This window comes from Rattus norvegicus, chromosome 2 (genome assembly GCF_036323735.1).
Source record: "Rattus norvegicus strain BN/NHsdMcwi chromosome 2, GRCr8, whole genome shotgun sequence".
In the NCBI taxonomy this organism is placed as follows: domain Eukaryota; kingdom Metazoa; phylum Chordata; class Mammalia; order Rodentia; family Muridae; genus Rattus; species Rattus norvegicus.
In genome coordinates, this window is record NC_086020.1 from 1,080,401 (window position 1) to 1,098,248 (window position 17,848).

General features: G+C 38.5%; 1 long non-coding RNA gene across 1 annotated transcript in view; it reads right to left on the reverse strand.

The window, feature by feature from the left end:
* Positions 1-353: 353 nt before the first annotated feature.
* Positions 354-17,848, reverse strand: part of LOC134485553 (uncharacterized) — a 135,674-nt gene continuing 118,179 nt past the window's right edge. Inside the window, exons 6-7 of the long non-coding RNA XR_010063670.1 lie at positions 10,909-16,475; positions 354-1,077 (exon numbers count right to left, since the gene is read on the reverse strand). This is a non-coding gene — a long non-coding RNA (uncharacterized LOC134485553). The remainder of the gene's footprint in view (positions 1,078-10,908; positions 16,476-17,848) is intronic.

The window sequence follows — 17,848 nt, forward strand, 5'->3', positions numbered from 1 at the left end:
CCAATAGATACAATATAGCTAAGATAGGAGATGCATTTGAAAGATGGTAGGAGAGAAATCAACATGATTTAGTGTCATGAAAAATATTGGGAATTCTACTATAGCATGTCTCATTGATCACATGGGATGATAAGTCAATAGTACAGACAAGACCATCAGTCATCAGTCTTAGAATAGTGAATGTCATAAGTTATAATCCTTTAAGAAATTGAAATTAACCACAAGAGATCAAAGCTGCTTTCTGACCATGGTGCTTTCTAGCACCATGTATAGAAGTGGGGATAGGAACATGGACTATAAATGAGAGTCTTAGCTCTGACAGTTGAAAATGGAAAAAAAAGACTGCCCTAGAATATTTTTAAAGATTTTTATTATTACGTATTGAGTCAAACAATAATAGATTTCATCATCTTACATTTCATACATGCTAATAATTTGATCCCATCCATTCCCCTTCCTCTCCGTTCTTCCTGTCACACTCTTTCTCTCTCTCCACCTTTCCTTTTATTCCGCCTCTACTTTTCTGTCATTTTCTGGGGGGGGGGTAATTATTTTAATTAGGGTTTCTCACAGGAACATGTGCAAATTAACTGTAGCAAACCATTGAGGAAAATCTCACCCTCCTCTAGCCACTGTAATAGCCTATAGACTACTCTCAGAGAGAGCGAGAAAACAGAATTATTATTTAAAAATCATCAGATCAGACATGGGTGAAATGATCATTTTGGGCAATCCACTACGAAGACTAAAAACATAGGAAGAAACTTCAACTTGTGATATGTAATGGGACACGGCATACAATGGATGCTCTGTAGTTGCCAGTCCAGTAACTTCGGAGATCATGACAAACTCTTTTGGTTATCCCATGGACAGAGAATGCTGACAACTGACCTAGTGATGTTACTTTTAATCCATGTTTGTTGTTGTTGTTGTTGTTGTTGTTGTTGTTGTTGTTGTTGTTGTTGTGGCATCGTCATCCTCTTCCTCCTCTTCCTCCTCTTCCTCCACCTCCTCCTCCTCCTCCTCTTCACCTTCCTCCTCCTCCTCCTCTCGTTTGGATATTTCTGAGATGTAAGACTGAAAAGAGGATGATTTAGTCTTTAAACAATCTCATTCACTCATAAAGGGCGATGGAAGATATTCAGAACAAAAAGAGAAGAGTCGTACAACAATGCCAAGCAACCAGAGCTTCCAGGGACTAAGCCACTACCTAAAGACTATACATGGACTGACCCTGGACTCTGACCCCATAGGTAGCAATGAATATCCTAGTAAGAGCACCAGTGGAAGGTGAAGCCCTGGGTCCTGCTAAGACTGAACCCCCAGTGAACTAGTCTATGGGGGGAGGGCGGCAATGGGGGGAGGGTTGGGAGGGGAACACCCATAAGGAAGGGGAGGGGGGAGGGGGATGTTTGCCCGGAAACCGGGAAAGGGAATAACACTTGAAATGTATATAAGAAATACTCAAGTTAATAAAAAAAAAAAAAAAAAAAGAGAAGAGTCTCATGAGCCTAGGCCTCTTCCGTGGGGTTGATAGGCAGCTAACAATTCCTAGATGTAGAAAAACTCATGAGGCCCATCATTGTCTGTGGGTTATGGGTTTGGGAATTTCAGTGATATCTCCCCTGGAATGATCATTGTTTCTTTTTCTGAAATGAAATCCCCCAAAGTTCAGAATCTCCAGCAACTTGAAAATGAGAGAAAATCTTCCATAGGTATCTGTTATTCCACGGGAATGTTTGCAGCGATAAGAATGGATCGATTTGCATTCATCTACATGCTGACCTCCAGTTGAAGCAGAAAGATTCATTGAAAATGCTATCTTTTTTCCACTGGATGGAAAATACCCTTTGTCAAATATCAAGTGACAATAGGTGTGTGGGTTCATTTCTGGTTCTTCAATTCTATTCTATTGATCTACCTGCCTGTCTCTGTACCAATACTATACTTTTTTTTTTATTAATATTGCTCTATAATACAGCTTTAGATTAGGGATGCTCATTCCTCCAGAAGGTCTTTTATTATTGAGGATAGTTTTCGCTATCCTGGGTTTTTTCTTATTCCAAATGATTTGCAAATTGCTCTCTCAAATTCCATAAAGAATTGAGTTGGAATTTTGATGTGTATTTCATTGCCTCTGTAGATAGATTTTGGCAAAATGGAAATTTTAAAATATTAATCCTGTCAATCCATGAGCATTGGGAGGTCTTTCCATCTCCTGAGATCTTCAATTTCTTCTTCAGAGACTTGAAATTTTTATCAAATAAATAATTCACTTGCTTAGTTAGAGTCACACTGAAATATTTTATTTTATTTGTGACTATTCTGAATGGTGTCATTTCCGTAATTTCCTTCCCAGATTTTGAATAGAGTAAGGCTACTGATTTTGTTTGAGTTAGTTTTATACACACCCACATTGCTGAATTTCTTTATCAGGCTTAGCAGTTCTCTGGTGGCACTTTTGGGGTCACTTAAGTATACTATCATATCATCTGCAAATAGAGATATTTTTACTTCTTCCTTTCTAATTTGGATTCCTTTGACCATCTTTTGCTTTCTGATTGCTCTGGCTAAAACTTTGAATACTACATTGAATAATTAAGGAGAGAGTACGCAGCCTTGTCTAGTCCCTGATTTTAGAGAGATTGCTTCAAGTTTTTCTCCATCTAGTTTGATGGGGCTACTGGTTTCTTGTATATTGCTTTTATTATATTTAGGCATGGGTTCTGAACTTTTTTAAGACTTTTAACATGAAGGAATTTCAAATTTTGTCAAATTGTTTCTCAGCATCTAATGAGATTATCCGGTTCTTTATGTTTGTTTGGTTTTTTTTGGGGGGGGGGTTGTTTTTGTTTTTGCTTTTATCTATTTGGTTGATTTTAGCCCTGAGTTTATTTCCTGCCGTCTATCCTTCTTGGGGTTATTTGCTTTTTTTTTTGTTGTAGAACTTTTAGGTGTGCTGTCAAGCTGCTAATATATGTTCTGTGCAGTTTCTTTTTGGAGGCACTCAGAGCTGTGAGTTTTCCTCTTAGCACTGCTTTCATTGTGTCCCATAAGATTGGGTGTGCCCTGCCCTCATTTTCATTAAATTCTAAAAAGTCTTTAATTTCTTTCTTCACTTTTTCCTTGGTCAAGTTATCATTGAGTAGAACATTGTTGAACTTCCATGTGTATGTGGACTTTCTGTCATACTTTTTCTTTTTTTGTTATTGAAGACCAGCCTTATTTCGTGGTGATATGATAGGATGCATGAGGATTATTTCAACTTTCCTCTATCTGCTGAGGTCTGTTTTGGAAAAGTTACCATAAGAGTTGAGAAGAAGGTATTTTTTTAGGATCAAATGTTCTATAAATATCTGTTAAATTGATTTGGTTCATAACTTCTCTTAGTTTCTCTATGTCTCTGTTTAGTTTCTCTTTCCATGATCTGTCCACTGATGAGAATGGGGTGTTGAAATCTTCCACTATTATTGTGGGAGGATCAATGTGTGCTTTGAGCTTCAGAAAGGTTTTTTTTATGAATGTAGGTTCCCTTGCACCTGGAGAATAGATATTCAGGATTGAGAGTTCACCTTGGTGTATTTTTCTTTGATGAATATGAATTGTCCTTGCTTAACACTTTCGAAAACTTTTGGTTGGTAGTCAATTTTATTGGATATTGGAGTATATACTCCAGCTTGTTTCTTGGGACCATTTGCTTGGGAAATTGTTTTCAGGCTTTTACTTTGAGGTAATCTTTTTCTTTTTTACTGACCTCTATTTCCTGTGTGCAGCAAAATGCTGGGTCCCCTTTACGTATCCAGTCTGTTAGTCTATGGCTTTTTATTGGGGAATTGAGTCCAATGATATTAAGAGATATTAAGCAGTAGTGATTATTGTTTCCTTTTATTTTTGTTGTGAGAGGAGTAATTACATTTGTTTGGCTCTATTCTTTCAGGTTTATAGCAAGAACATTACTTTCTTGCGTTTTTTAGGATGCAGTTTCTCTCCTTGTGTTGGAGTTTTCCATCTATTATCTTTTGTAGGGTTGAATTTGGGGAAGATATTGTATAAATTTGGCTTTGTCATAGAATATATTGGTTTCTCCATTTATGTTAATTGAGAGTTTTGCTGGATATACCAGCCTGGGCTGGTATTTGTGATCTCTGAAGGTCTATATGACATCTACCCAGTATCATCTGGTTTCTGTTGCTTAGGTTTCTGCTCTTGCCTCTCACCATCAGGTTGTCTCTGGTTTCAGCTGGCCTTCCTATCTCTGACAGTGGCTTGACCCTCCTATAAGCCTGTGTGTCCCACACAGACCTGTTTTCTCCCAGCGGGAACTGGGTACAGAGAACCGTAGGTCCTGGTCAGGTCTGGGTTCAGGCAGAAACTGGCAGATCCTTTCCCAGACTCTTCCTCGATTCCTCTGTCCTGAGGGTTCCTGGCGTGTCTCTTGGAGCAGAAGTGTTGTTCTTACCTTTGCTCTCAAGTGTGTCAGCATGCTTGGTGACTGGCTTTCAGCTCTAGGTGCAGGCAAAGCCAGGAAGGATCCTGTCCCTGGCTGCTCCTAGCTTCCTGTGTCTAGAGGGCTCTAGACAGGTTCCTCTTGTCCAGATTATGAGCAGAAGTGGTGGTCTCCCCTGACCTCTCAGGACTGTCTGCCTTTCTGAGAGTCCAGCTCTCTCCCCTATGGAATCTGGGTACAGAGAACTGTGGGACAGAATCATCTCTGGTGGTATGCAGAAACTGGAAGCGGTGTTTAATACTTTAATTATATAAATCAAATAGAAATAAGAGAGGCTGAGTTTGAAGTCTCCTGGAGAAACTATTACTATTACATCCCCCAAAACTTTCTATTATACCTTGGAACATACTCTGGAGTGTGCGTATGCACGTTTCCTTTTCTGTAGGGATGTTTGCATTCCTCTGCTCCTGGGAGCGTCTTTACATAGTTATTGCCATTGCGTCTTGTAAGTATACATTTTAATCAACCAGAATATATATTCAACATCTTTTAAATTTTTTATTAGTTATATTTGTTTAATTAATTTCAAACCTTATTCCCCTTCCCGGTTTCCTGTCCATAAGCCCTTATTCCCTCCCCTCCCCCTCCCCCATACAGCTATTCCCCTATATATCTCCCTTATTGCCCCCCCCCATTTTCCCCTGCACTGGGGGTCCAACCTTGGCAGGATCAAGGTCTTCCCGATCCCCTGGTGCCCCAACAAGGCTATTCTCTACTACATATGCAGTTGGACCCTTGGTCAGTCCATGTGTAGTCTTTCCGTCATTTCAACATTTTAATCAAAACTTGCTATAGATCTACAGAGTCAAGACATATCCATTCATCATAATTTGATAATATAATGAAAATTCTGTACAATTTTTTCACAAAATAAGGTATTTGAAAGCTCAGAGAGACCTAATAATATACCCAATGAAAGAATTTGTGCTATATCACCTATACTTTTGTTTTGTAATAAAATATTTGAATTTGCTCTGTTTAAAATAAAGTTTTAACAAAGATTTTTAACAAGGTTTTTAAAATTCTTTTTTAAGTTTTTCCTTCTGTACATTTTTTTCAGGTGCTCACAGATCTAAAACAGGCCTCAGATTTTTGGGGAAGTGGGCTGTGTACAGCTAGGAACCACCATAGCTGGTGAACTAACTCTGAGCTTTTTCAACACAAGTGCTTTTTAGTGCTGAGACACATCACCAGTTCTGAAAAAAATGTGTTTAAACAAACTTAAGGGCAGGAGTGGAGATAGCACGATGGAGAACAATGATTTTAAAAGAAAATTATGTATTAGTATATAAAGTATCAAATAAGGCCATGGGAAATTAATTTAAAAGGGAAAAGAAAAAAATATTGTCTTAAAGGAATTCCTTAGAAAGGCAAAACACAAAATGCAATAGTGTAGGTAATACAGGTAGAAATTCAAGGCACAGGGGCAGACTGTCCTCTGCCTGTGCTAGAGCTCAGTGGAAATTCAAGGAGCTGACAGGATTAGAAGAAACACTCTGTTGCCATCCCCATCCCCTCAACAATTATCCTGAACTTGGAAGATGATAGTGTATAGGGTATTTGGAGAGAAGTGGAGCTGTTCACTCCCCTGTGCTTGCTTTACAGCTGACAGGGGCTCCATTCAATTTCACACTTTTATTTTAAAAATTAAAACAGAGAAATTCCTTGATAAAGATCTAATTATACTTTTAAAATTTACAAGAAGGAGTTGCCAGTTTGTTTTTTGGTTTTGTTTATACGTTCATTAAATGCCTATATTTGTCAACTGAAAGGATGACTCAGCAGTTAAGAGCACTGCTGCAGGAATCATTCCACTTCTTTAGCCTCTGGAGACATCTGTACTCATTTGGCAGACTCAAATACACATATGTACAAGCAGTCACACACAAAAAAATAAAAATAAGTCTTTTATTTTTAACTCTGCATTTGTCATTTTCACTTAAAACTTTATTCCAAATGCCTGGTGGAGAACTTCTTTACATTTATGAAGTATTAATATAAGTTAATTTAATTAAAAAGTTCAGCACAATTTTTGGTACTACATATAGAAGGTGATAGTGAGAAGACTAAAAACCTAGGGAATAAACATGTTCAATTCCCCAAAAAGTATACTGGTTTCCTTAGAGAGGGACACTGACAATAGGTCTTTAGTCTGTGACAGCCCTGACCTAGGCAGCGTAACTCTGGAGCTGTGTCAGCTCCTGGGACACCTAGCTAGAAGAGATGACAAGGCCAAAACTTAGCTGGTTTCTAAAATTCTTCAAGGTCCCACCAAATAAAATGAAATTAACATAGCAGCCACTCAAAATTGTACTAGTGTGACTACTTTGTCCTTACCAATTATATTAGAAGTTATCTAACCCTTATGGAAAATTCCCTAACGCTGCATTAAAAAGGGTCTTACACGTCAGTCAAGTTCTTGTCATTTTGAATGGTTAACCCAATATGCTGCTCATTTCTGCAGAAATGCTAACTCCAGGAGCATCAGACATCTTTCTCTTTTATGTGCCCATTCCACACACATATAAAGAAGTCAAAATGAAAATTTGAGATTCATGAAAGTTCCTTCTCTGTGATAATGCTCTGGTAGTCATGTTGTGAAGAAGCTTGCAAACACTTTAGTCACAGGGCTAGAAAGAGACTGAGGTGAGTTCAGAGTCAAAATCTGCCTAACAATATCTCCCTTTAATCCTCTTTGATTCTGGAACTATGTCAGCCCAGTCCCTGTAATTGGACGGAGGCTTGCCAGTGACAAAATCAAATAAGACTTTCTGTTTACTGAAAGAATAAAAAATACAGCCAAAAAGTCAGAAGTTTAGAAATGCTATCTCACCCCTAAGAATCCCTAAATACATCAAATTCCAGACCCTGCTCTCCACCTGTAATAGGTAGAAGGTCACATTTCTTGAGCCTGCTCTCCCAGAACCTAGATAAAATGGCTGAAAGATAAGGCCCTTAGATCCTGACCTAGTAAAGGTCTCCTTACTTGAGTGAGGGTCTCCCCACTCTGGGGGTCTTTCGTACTCAGTGGCTGACAATTTGATTGTCTCTGTCAGAGCTGACTCTCCAAGTCAATTAAGCTAGTACCACATGATTTGTTTGTTTAAAATCCCATTCTCTCAGTCCAGTGTTCATGATTGCCCCATTTGAAATTTAAAATCAATCAACATTCCTGATCTGGTAAATTGTATAAACAACATTTCGTCATATGAATTAGTTTTCAGAATTTTAAGTCTCACAAAGTTAAGGTTAGAAAGAGAAGGCCATCTTAAAATGTTAAGGTTTAAATAATTAAAATAAATTTAGAAGTTTTTAAAGTACATGAACACTTTGAATTTCACCTGGAGCCTTAAATTTTTTGAAATGTAACAGTAATAAGAGCCTACATTCACTAGAAGTTAAATCAATCAAAATTTCTTCGTTTATATTAACAAGTAATTGATTTTGTGTTAATCCATTTCTAAGTTCTTATCTATCTAATTTGTCATAATAAAGTATATCAAAACATTTAAAAAAGAATGTTATGACTATTCTATCTCCTGCAATAAATTTTTATGTTCAAATACAAGTTCTTAAATGTTGTAGGATTCATTTTCTTTTCTCTGGTGGCCCAAACATCTATGGTACAGTGTATAGGGATCAGTTAACTAACTCATTCATTCCCATCAAGATGCTCACAAACAATAGCTAATTTCTTTTCATCTATTTCTAGTTTTACTGTATTTTCTCACTTAATTAGATCTGCCCTTTTCTTTCTTCTTTTTTTTTTAAAGATTTATTTATTTATTGTATATAAGTACACTGTAGCTGTCTTCAGACACACCAGAAGAGGGCATCAGATTTCTTTACAGATGGTTGTGAGCCACCATGTGGTTGCTGGGATTTGAACTCAGGACCTCTGGAAGAGCAGTCAGGGCTCTTAACCACTGAGCCATCTCTCCAGCCCTTCTTTCTTCTTAAAAGTATTCGTGTGTGTTTGTGTCTGTGTGTGTGTGTGTGTGTGTGTCTGTGTGTCTGTGTGTGTGTGTGTGTGTGTGTGTGTGTGTGTGTATTTCTGTTGTATGGGAGACCCTCACTCAAGTCTCGGGATGACACAACCCCCCTAGAACTCACACAAGACTGTCTTTGCTTTAATCACATGAGGCTTATCAATAGGAACCAGTGCACTGGGGTCGAGACTCATATCCCACGCAGGGGCACAGGAGTTCAACCCCCAGTAGCTGGGAGAAGGGTTATTTAAAGGAAGAAGTCACAACCCAAGGGGGCAGGGATGGTGTCATTGGAAAATGTGGAGAATACCAGTGAAAAATCACGAGGAGAAGCTTCCCATCTCTCAAGATTGCTTTTGAGATTGTAATCTAACTTTATTTTCACCTGGTTCCTGGAAGAGCCTCCTCTTCTCTTAGATAGGATCACCTATCTAAGGGCCTTAAGCCCTTTTATCTGGATCCTGGGAGAGCAGGCTTAAGAAATGTGACCTCTTACTTACAGGCAGAGAGCTGGAATTTGAGGTATTTATGGCTCCTTAGGGGTGAGGTAGCATTTTTAAGCTTCTGACTTTTTGGCTGCATTTTTTATTCTTTCACATGCATGCAAGTGTACGTGTTGAGATAACAGAATGACCTCAGATGTGGACACTGATTTCTTTGGTATTTGAGGCAGATATACTACAGGCCAGCTAACCAGTAAACTTGAAATTAGATTCTCTTCTCTCTACCTCCTATTTATCTTAGCATTATTGTTATAGGCATGAGTATGATGGTGTCTGATTTAATGTGGGCTTTGAACTCAAGTTTTCATCTTGTCTAGTAAAGAAACACAGGACACCTGCCCCCATCTCTGCTCATCAAATCCTGTACTCTCCTGTCCCTGAACAGAGTCAAAGCAGTTAGTATTCTCTTCCTCCACCCTATGACTCCCTGTGTGGAGCCAGAGCAATGCCTCTGCTTTTGAAGAGGGCAGACAAAAGGAACCCTATCTTAATTACTATATAGTGACACTCAATTTATAGCAATTAGAACCCAAGCTTAAGGCAGGGGGTAGGATGAGGTTGGGGCAGGTGTCAGGTTAGCTGGAAAAGAAGCCTATTCTATTTAAAAAAGAAGTAAAAGTGGCCAAAGCCTGAGGGCACAATAGCTACAACTTCTCCCAGCAAGTTTGAAAACGTGCTGAAGAGAGTTTGTCCTGTAGCCATGAAGCCTAGGCAGATCAGAAACATAGAGGGTTGAAAAGGCTTGGCCAGGTCTGCCATTACAAAACTAGTGCTGGGATAAAAACAACACAATACACAAAATAAAAGCCATAGGCAGCTAAACTTGTAGGGCACTAAACTTAAAATTGGTAAAACAAAGTCCTTTGAGAGATGTTTTGAGATTAAAAACAAAAAATGTTTTCTATATTTGGGATGAGGGAAAGCGCAATGACACAGGGTATCTGGATTTCATATGATCTTGCTTTGTTTATAAGCATGCAAATGGCTATATTTCAATCATTAGAGTTCTCTATGTCCTCTTTGGGAGAAATCAGAATAAGGAAGATGTGGGAGATTGAGAAATTAAATACTAGATTAAAGATCATAAAACAGAGGTTGAAATCATCTTTAAATCAAAACAGGAAACCCTCAGAAGAATACAATCTGTAATTTACTATAGTAAAATCAAAAAATGTAGTTCCAGTTAGAATGGTTCCATAGGAGCTTGAGAAATCAGGATGGCAGCTCATAGGCATATAATATATTGAAATAAGAATACAGATTCTGCTTATTAATCCTAAATAAAAGCAATGGCATACAATAGGTTGTGTTTTAATTTTATTTGGAAAATTTGATACAGTGTAACATTGGTAAATGTTACAATGGCTTTCTGCCTTCAGTTCTGAGGAGGATAATGCTGAGATTACACATTTATTAGAAATGAAGGCTATCTTAGATATACCTTTACAGATTAAAACTGATGATGCTTAGCAATATAGGTTCATTAAAATACAATTTCATGGGCATTGTGGCATGAAGCCTATTCCAGATAAAGTTTACAATCCTACAGGTTAAGCCTTTATAAAAAGGCCTAACAATGTTTCATTGTTGAAATAGGCTATAAATAGAAGTCCTTCAAAGGTACCAAACACTCAGAGAATATGGCATTTAAACATAATTTTATTAATTTAAGAACTTTGTTGATATTGAAACTGAAAGATACCTGTTTGATATTAGTGTAGCCATTTCTTTTTTTTTTTTTTTCTCTCCATCTTTATTAACTTGGGTATTTCTTATTTACATTTCAATTGTCATTCCCTTTCTTGGTTTCTGGGCCAACATCCCCCAACTCCTCCTAATTCCCTTCTATATGGATGTTCCCCTCCCCATCTCCCAGCCATTACCACCCCCCCCCCAACAATCACTTTACCTGTGGGTTCTACCTTGGCAGGACCAAGGGCTTCCCCTTCCACTGGTGCTCTTACAAGTCTATTCATTGCTACCTATGCGGTTGGAGGCCAGGTTCAGTCCATGTATATATAGTCTTTCGGTAGTGGCTTAGTCCCTGGAAGCTCTGGTTGGTTGGCATTGTTGTTCATATGGGGTCACGAGCCCCTTAAACCTCTTCCAGTCCTTTCTCTGATTCCTTCAATGGGGGTCCCGTTCTCAGTTCAGTGGTTTGCTGCTGACATTCGCATATGTATTTGCCATACTATGGCTGTGTCTCTCAGGAGAGATGTACATCCGGTTCCTGTCAGTCTGCCCTTCTTTGCCTCATCCATCCTATCTAGTTTGGTGGCTGTATATGTATGGGCAACATGTGGGGCAGGCTCAGAATGGGTGCTCCTTCAGTCTCTATTCTAAACTTTGCTTGCCAAGGGTATTCTTGTTCCCCTTTTAAGGAGTGAAGTATACGCATTTGGCCATCCTTCTTGAATTCATGTCTTCTGTGCATCTAGGGTAATTCAAGCATTTGGGCTAATATTGACTTATCAATGAGTACATACCATGTGTGTTTTTCTGTAAGTGGGGTACCTCACTCAGGATGATATTTTCCAGTTCCATCCCTTTGCCTATGAATTTCATAAAGTCATTGTTTTTGATAGCTGAGTAGTAGTCCATTGTGTAGATATCCCACATTTTCTATATCCATTCGTCTGTGGAAGGGCATCTGGGTTCTTTCCAGCTTCTGGTTATAATAAATAAGGCTGCTATGAATATAGTGGAGCACATGTCTTTGTTATATGTTGGGGCATCTTTTGGGTACATGCCCAAGAGAGGTATAGTTGGGTCCTCAGGTAGTTTCCAATTTTCTGAGGAACCTCCAGACTGATCTCCAAATGGTTGTACCAGTCTGCAATCCCACCAACAATTGAGAAGTATTCCTCTTCCTCCACATCCTTGCCAGCATCTGGTCTCACTTGAGTTTTTGATCTTCGCCATTCTCACTGGTGTGAGGTGGAATCTCAGGGTTGTTTTGATTTGCATTTCCCTTATGACTAAAGATGTTGAACATTTCTTTAGGTGTTTCTCAGCCATTCGGCATTCTTCAGCTGTGAATTCTTTGTTTAGCTCTGAACCCCATTTTTTAATAGGTTTATTTGTCTCCCTGCGGTCTAACTTCTTGAGTTCTTTGTATGTTTTGGATATAAGCCCTCTACCAGTTGTAGGATTGGTATACATATTTTCCCTATCTGTTGGTTGAATTTTTGTCCTTACAACACAGTCCTTTGCCTTACAGAAGCCTTGCAGTTTTATTAGATCCCATTTGTCGATTCTTGATCTTAGAGCATAAGTCATTGGTGTTTTATTCAGGAAATTGTCTCCAGTGCCCATGTGTTCCAGATTCTTCCCCACTTTTTCTTCTATTATTTTGAGTGTATCTGGTTTGATGTGGAGGTCCTTGATCCACTTGGACTTAAGTTTGTACAGGGTGATAAGAAAGGATCAGGTGCAGCCATTTGTTAAGAATGAGAATCTTTAAAGCTGTACCTTGCTTAGATCCTAGATGTTAGACAATAGACCAGAAAGTACAGAAAGCACATTCCCACCCACTCTCTTGGAAGATACCCAATCATAAAACAGATGGTATAGATCGTATTTACTGCAGGGCAATTACAAGGCAAGAAACATCTCCGGGAAGCTGACTGACCACTATAGATTGTGCTGTAGGATGAAAAACATATATCAAGTTAGATGTCCTTGGAACTGACATAGTTGTGCTGACATAGCTATAGCCTTGTCCTGGGAACACCAGGTGAGAAACATCTGCCAAGTCAGATATCCTTGGTCTTTGTCCTGGGAACCCCAGGATGGAAAAAATATATCAAGTCAGACATCCTTGGTACTGAAATGGCTGTATTGATATGGTTGCATCCCTTTCTCAGAAACTCCAGAACAAGAACATCTGCCTAGTCAGATATCCTTGGCACCACAATAGCTGAGCTAATGAAACTGTGTAACCTTAAATGATTGTATAAGCTGTATATTTCTGCTGGTCTGGGCTCTTCACATTCCTCCTGTGTGAGGACCGTGTCAAGCCCCAGTGCACTCATATCCCAAAGTAAACCTCTTGTTTTTCCATCAAGACTGAGTCCCACATGTTTGTGGGGTGGTGGGTATCCTCAGGATTGGAGCAAGAGTCTCCTCGGTCTGAGGGTCTTTCAAAACATATCAGATCCCAGCTATACCTCATTGAACTTAGAAGAAGAAGATGATGAGCTCCAAAGAAACTCCATTTAGAGCTGTCTTCATCTGTGGCAAGCTAGCCTCAGGGCAAAGAAAGTGCCCTAACTAAATCGGCAGACAGAATGCCATCCAGAAAAGAAAACAAAACAAAATGAAAACAAATGCATTGAACTTGATTGCCAAGCTTTGCCAATACAGGGTAAGCAAATCCTTGGTAATCCCTGCTCCACATAAGGTTTGTCAGATACTTTGAACAAGAGAGCTGAAGACAGTGCTCCAATGTCTTAGAATACTTTGAAGTGGTCTCGACAGCCAACTGTCTGCCATTTTTAAAACTTTGAAAGTGTTTGTCTGCACTTCCTACTTAATCAGGAAATATTTCTTCTTAGTTGTCTTTTGGGGTTGAATACAAGATAATCATAGTCTCAATAAAAGCTTAAGTTGGTATATTTAAGAGGATTTATTAGACCTAAAAAGATGGTTTTAGGTTGTTAATGCAAGTTAGGATAAAATGTGATTTAGATCAAGACCTCTGAACTCACCAGGACAGGATAGATAGTAAGATATTTTTCTTAATTACCACATACTATGGACTTGACATTGTAAATATATATCACACCTTATAACTATTATAATTTTTATAATTTTATTCAATTTATATTTGAAAAAGAGACATTTATTGTACTTCAAAGGGGGATTATTGAGAGAATATCTAATATCGATATGACTGTGGCACTTGTTAATAATAAATCTGACGGCTTATTATTTAGGTGGTAAATAAGAAGTGGGAAATCTGGAAGAAATCATAATTCTGAGATAGAATGCGGCAGGAGATTCACCTTGGAAGACGTGAGGAGAGAGACACATAGTACCTGAACATGGTTAAGTGGGCATGTTACAGAATGTAGGTTAAAATAAGTCAGTTATTCTAAATTGTGATCTAGTTAGAGAAGAGCCTCACTATATAGTCAAGGTATTTGTAAATATATCTTGAGTCTGAGTCTTAATTCTTGGAGCATGGCGCTCTCTGGAAGAACTGGATCAAACTGTTACATTATATTGTTCATGAGTTTTAAGCCAAGCTAAGTTTACAGGGTATATTGTCTAAGCACATACTCAAATAATAAATTATAGATGCCATAAGTTGTCAAAAGTTATGATTTTTGTAGTAGAATCATCCCTCATATTTGAATTGAGGTCTTGCAGTTGATTGGGTAAACTAACCTGAAATTGATTAAATGAATGTATTTGAATTTAATTGATAAATTATTGATATTTATATCCATGGAAATGGTTGAAGGGATAACTTTGTATGGTAAACTGTAGAAAAACACAGAATACATGTCATTACAGTGGATTTAAACTTTTTTTCCCAGATTTCAAGTTGTATTAAAAAGCTTACAGTAATAAAAAACAGCATATTATTGAAATAATAGACACATTGGTCAATGTATAGAATTGAAGACTCAGAACCAGATGTAATTCCATACAGGTAAAAACACCTTGTTTTTCACAATGCAAACAAAATTACACACTGGTGAAAAGGTCAGCATCTTGACAGACAGATGGTGTGAATAGCAGCATACAGAGAAATGAAAATAGATCGATATCTCTCACCCCAAACACAACTCAACTCCAAATGGATCAAGGAACGCACTCAAATCACTGAAAGACCAAAAGCCCTGAACCTGACCACTTTTTTTCTTTTTTCCTTTTCTTTTTTTTTTTTTTGACTCCGATTTGTGAATCCAAAATTCAGTTTAACAGACTGGATGTTTTCCTATCCTGAGTCTCACTGGTCACAGAGCTTCCCACAATGCCTTCTCCCACCACCTCCCACCAGCAGCTGCACAGATGTTGGCTGACCTGCGTCATGGACACCAGAATACATCCTCAATTTTTCCATCTGCTCATCAAAATGTGAAAGTTCACGGCCTGTAGCTTTCCTGCCATAGATGTCAAAGTGGAAAGACATTTCTCCCATTCTGTCAGGATGCTGGAGGAGTTGTGAGTGTCTATGCGGCTCATTTCTCCTGTCCTGTCAGGATGCTGGAGGTGTTGTGAGTGCCTATGCGGCTCATTTGTTTGTTTTCTGTGATTTTCCTTTGCGTGTTTGCTTTCTGAGATAAGGTGTTACAAAGCTCAGCCTGGCCTCAAACACACTGATGTAGCCAAAGATGACCTTGAGCACTTTGCTCCTCCTACTTCCACCCTCCAAGAGCTAGGAATATAAGAATCCCATGAATCCTTGCTCTTTGCTTTGGAGACTATGGAGATGGCCCAGATTGGGATCCTTCTCTCTCAAGTGTTCTTAGCTCACCTGCCCAGGGCTGGAGTTTGCCAGACAGTTGCTCCTGCAACCTCAGAGTCAGTCTGCTCACCAGGAGGCTGCATTAGATAACTTGATCACTTTTCTTTCATCAGGGTTGTTATTAGTTTTTTAAAATCTGTTCGAGTCTCAGCCTGATTGTTCTCCTGTGAGTTGACTTTTTAAAACATCAAAAAACAAAAACAAAACAATACAAACAAAAAAAAACCCTTAGAGTTTTACATTTCTCTGGGCCTTAAATGAGTATCCCCAAATACCAGCACTTTCGTAGCTCTTAATCTCATCAGAGTCCTCATGAGCTCTCACCTTTCTCTGCTGTTGTAGGCAGACTGGAAGAACCAGGGAGTAGTCTGAATGAATGTCACAGAGTCACTGTATGCAATGCTCTCTACTCTGCAGAAGGTTAGCTGCCACTTCTAGGGAAATCATTGGAAGCACTTGGTGGCACATAAATAATTAAGGGGCGACTTTTAATTAAGGCTATGTAGTGAAAACGGCTTTGTGCAACATTAAGAGCTTTTGAATAACGAACTTTGATGCTCTCTTTTCAACCTGAACTTGTCATCCCTGGAAACTTCACAAATAGTGACTTCTAACAGCTTTGGTCTTTTGATGATACAAGAGACTCACTTCTTTCTTGTGAATGAATGCTTTGTGAAAAGTCAGCAATCTGTTGAGGTGGCCAGCACTTCTCGTTTCAGGGAGATGATGGTATTCGTTATTCTTCTCATTGCTGTGACAACATATTCGACTAAATCAACTTATCCATGGTTTGTGTGTAGTGGCCAGTTAGGACACCGGACTCATGGAGGAGGGGAAGGCAGGGCAGTCAGAGCAGCTCTGGCTATGGTGACAGGAGCCTGAGGCAGCTTACTTCTGGTTCTCTGTCTGCTCTGGATTTCTGTTACAAGGTGTGATCTTGCAGGTTTTCGTCGTGCTTTGATACTTAGTAGCCATGATGAAGTCTTCTCCCTCTGGAACTAGATAAGACAAATTATCCTGTAATTATCCATCCCTTATAAGATATTCATAGCTACCTGTGAGCTATTTAATGCCACACAGAATCTGGATCATCTTTGTCTTCCTCCATCTTCCTTCCATCCTCTGTGAATTTAAACTTTACAATCAATGGTTGCACTCAATAGTCTCAACACAACATTGGTTGAATGTATAAGGGAGGAAAACAGGGTGTGTCTGTGTGTGCGCGCACATGCGTGGTGTTTAAGCTCTTTCTTGTGTTGTTTCTTTTCGGCTATTTTGGGGACTGTGTAAACGTTAATAGTTTTTCTTACACAGTTTGTCAAAACATATTTAAGCAAAGATTCCTCTGGTAAGAAAAATGCTCATGCTATTTTCAGTGAAAGATTTAATAATGCCTCAGGTCATAATTGAAAGTATACTATATAAGAAGTAGAGAGATCACTTGGTAGTTGACAGTGCTTGCAGCTTTTCACTGGGCCCTAGTTCAGTTTGTAGCAAACACACTTAGTGGATAGCAACAGTTTGTAACTTCAACTGTGAAAAATCCAATGCCTTCTTTTGAACTTTTTCAGCAACGGCTCTCATCTGTCCACATCCATATATATGTATCCATAAATGTAAAAAAAATAAAACTTTTAAAACTTGTTTCATACAAATATTAAATAAATTAAACTTATTTTTGTCTCTGGTACATATCCTGAGTACTCTGAAATCTCAAATATTATAATTGCTGAAATTGGCTTAATGATCATTAGCTCACTAACAACACTGATGTCAGATAGGATCTCCAAAAGAAACCTAGACATTTTTCAGTAGCCAATTCTCACAGATATGCAACTAGCATGTATGTAAACTATTTGATAAGTAAGTTCAGACTGTAACTTTACGAGTTTCAGGAAAACCAATTTATTTAACTGTGCTTATAAAATATAATAATCAGCTCTGTATAATCCAGTGGTGTTTTCTTAGAGAAAAATCAGAACTTTGTCTCTTTATTATCAAGTCGTGTGTGTGTGTGTGTGTGTGTGTGCGTGTGCGTGTGCGTGTGTGTGTGTGTGTGCGTGTGTGTGTGTGTGTGTGTTCAAATGCCATAATTCCCTTGTCTTGTGTTGGTTCTTCAGAAAATTGCTAATGATGAGATTTTCTAAGTAGGTTAACAGTTCTATAAAGTTATTCATAGTGTTCTTCTAAATTTATTAAACATGTATTCCTGAAAAATCCTACCATTTATAAAACAGATGAGTGTACATTCGTGGACATAGAGGAAGTATATGACCTCCCTAGGCTTGTCAATTTGACATTACTTAGATTCATCCAAAAAAGACATCTCAATGAAATAATCTGTCTTCAACATCCTGTCTGTAAGAGACTG